At 46.4% G+C, this 3,090-nt stretch overlaps 1 pseudogene; it reads right to left on the minus strand.

Annotated features, from left to right (window-relative positions):
* Positions 1–461: 461 nt before the first annotated feature.
* On the minus strand, positions 462–1,013 carry LOC103265670 (annotated as a pseudogene).
* Between the last annotated feature and the right edge of the window lie 2,077 nt (positions 1,014–3,090).

Raw genomic sequence — 3,090 nt, forward strand, 5'->3', positions numbered from 1 at the left:
CTCCACCTCAACCTCCTCAAACCCACCCCACCTCACCCTACAACACCCCACACATCCCACTCCACCTGACCCTCCTAAACCCTACTCCACCCTCCTCAGCCTCATCCCACACCATTTATAAGGAGAAGACTAATGTGCTTCCCAGGGGCCCATGGACTACCCTGGAGATCCCTTCCATCCCTGGAGATCCTACCTTTCCCTTCCATCCCTGAGTTGCCTAAGGATGGGTCTGGGTGGATGGAGAGACTCCTGGATACCCGTTAGAAACCTGCATGGGGATCTGCCCTACATACACGCATCCATTGGACACCTTTATCGCTTGAAGAACCAGATAACTTTATTGGAAACAAGGGCAGAATAGAAAGGAAAAGACCATGGGTGCTGTGCGAGGGCAATAGGCATGCCCCGCCTAGTGGCCCGAATCGGGAAGGCACCCATGGCTGCACAACGACAGTCTCGGCTCAGTTCTCCTTGTGGCCATCGCCCAGTGTGAGCTTGTCAAACAGGTACTCTGACAGGCCGGCTTCCAGGGCTCACATCTTGCGCAGGTTGGTCACATAGCCCCCCAGCTCCTTGATGGTCCAGACCTGCTCGTGGAGGTAGTGGCTCTCCAGGAAGGCGCACAGCTGGGGGTCGCCCTTGTCAGTGGCCAGTTGGTGCAGCTCTAGGAGGCCCTGGTTGATTCTCTTCTCCATGTGGAGGGCGCACTCCATGGCCTCGAGCCCGCTCACCCAATCTTCACACTCCAGCCGCTTAATGTCTTGAAGACAAATGCGACCACCACGCTGGTTTTGCAGCCACATCAGCTTCATCGCATGCTCCCTTTTCTGATGAGATTGGCACAGGAAGTAGTGGGCGAAGTGCTCCAGGGCCACATCATCATGGTTGAAGTAGAAGGTCATGGACTCATACACGTAGGAGGCGTAGAGCTCCAGGTTGATCTGGTTATTGACTTCGGCCTCACAGTGGGGTTGGCAGCTCTGGCGCCGCTGCGACAGCAGGATGGTAGCCATGGCAGGCGATGGGGCAGGTAGTTGCAGTGGCAACAGTGACGGCAGAGGGCAAATGGTGAATAGAGTCGTATCTGCAACGGAACTGGAAGTGGGCAGTGGTAACCGTTGGGAGGAAGGTGTGGGCTCTGTGGGTGGAGATGGGGGGAGGCACAGGATGAGGATAAGGTGGCAGGAGTTGGGGAGATGTGGGCATGGGAGGGGCATTAACAGAGAGTTCCATTTATCACAATACTACAGGAGAGGGAGGAGAGGAGTGCACATAACATCACTAAGGGTACCTGATCCTAAACCAGGGGAAGTAAGGACCAGTTGGAGCCGAAACTTCACGTGCATGTAGATTACTTACGTACCTAATCCTGATTTGTACCTCACATCTTTATAATAAAAGAAAGTAAAACAAAAAATAAACAAAAACAGAGTTCCATTGATAACTTGGACAATACTTCACTTTTTGACCTCTGTTCAATTTCTAATTTTATAATAACATTTCTACTGTCAAAAGACTTTCTCTTGTCCTCCAATCGTTCCCCTCTGTAACAGCCTGTTCTCATTTTATAAGCCTAGTGTCTTCCTTAAGTTCTGAGAATATGAATTTTAATATTTTGGTAACTTTCTCTTCTTTTTTTCTTTAACTGTTTTTGGTTTTTCCCTCCAGAATTAGTTTGGTTTACTCATCATGATCTCAGTGTCCTGAAATGTCTGGCCAACCTTCTTTGGGGCATTAGTGTGGAGACTGTAGGTGGGACAGGATCACCTTAAATGCTAGAAGCATGGCCTTCCTCCAGCACTGAGAGACCTTAGTGATCTCACTTCTGTCTAGAGATGGCTTCCTGTCGAGGCTCTACCATGTCTTGGGCCCTGAAGCTTAATTCTCTCTGCAAGAGAGATTCCCACACATGGTGGGAACATGATCTCAAATACCTTGTGAGGCTCACAGTTTCAACACCAGAGGAAAAATTGTCTTCTCTAAGCTTTAATTTGATCAGTCCTATATGTTGATAGTTTAGGGTACTCAAAAATAATACCCGTGTCTTCCCCTATTAATTTAAAACCAGTTAACAGACACAGGACTTAACTGACTGAAGAACAGGCTTAGGTCTGTAGCCAAATGTGCTTGCTATCACTCTCAAGTCCTTTAATCAGTGAAACTTACTGTGGCAGAGTAAATTCACCAAACTTATTTGTTTTTCTCTTGCTCACACAACTGCATATTTTTCTACCTGTGCTTGTGATTGGGTGGGTCATGTTTGAGTTCTGACTAATGGAATATGAAAAAAAACTTGGTAATCACTATAAGTGGGCCTGGTTTATAGAAAAAACCCTGTGCAATTCATATGCTTAATGAAGAAGAGGAAGATGTCATAGAATGTGACCTGTCTATAGTGTGGAAGAAGCCTGGGAACTTGAATGACATATGGAGAATGCCCCACATCCCTGCTACCACCAACCTGCAGTGGAGCTAAATGAAAACAAAAAAATTAAAATTTGCTTTAAAAGCTAAAGAGATTTAGAATATCTGTTACAAGAGATTGCCTCTCCTACTAGTCTAATAACCTAGTTAAAGAAAATGCTGGCCAACCACAGGCTGTACCCACAGGGCCCCTGTAGGCTTATGGCATAGTGCATTCCAGAACACACTCTCCTGGAAAGACAGATGAAGAAAGGAAGAAGTGTAGATAGGACTGAGTCCACATACTTTCTTCCTTTTGCTTAATGCACTATGAAAGAAGGTAGGATCTGGGGACCCAAAGGAGAAAGCTGAGCTTGGAACTGAGTCACTCACACACACAAACTGCTTTCCTTTCGTTTTCAGACAGATGGCTGCAGCAGTGGAAGGCTACATGTCCCCAGATGGCCTCTCTCACAAATTGCTCACAAAAAAATATCTTATGGGTCAGAAAATCTTTCAAAATACATGTCCCCCCCGAAAACAAGCCCTGAAGCACAGTTCTGTTGGGTCTACCTCCTCTCTATCTTGCCATGTTTAATTTATCTTATGTGAAGACTAACACATAATTGACAACTCTTTGACCTCTTCTTTCTTTCTTTTCTTTTTTTTTTTTAAGTTGGAGCCTCA

This window comes from Carlito syrichta, unplaced genomic scaffold, assembly GCF_000164805.1.
Source record: "Carlito syrichta isolate Samal-C Ts95f unplaced genomic scaffold, Tarsius_syrichta-2.0.1 Scaffold306747, whole genome shotgun sequence".
In the NCBI taxonomy this organism is placed as follows: Eukaryota; Metazoa; Chordata; class Mammalia; order Primates; family Tarsiidae; genus Carlito; species Carlito syrichta.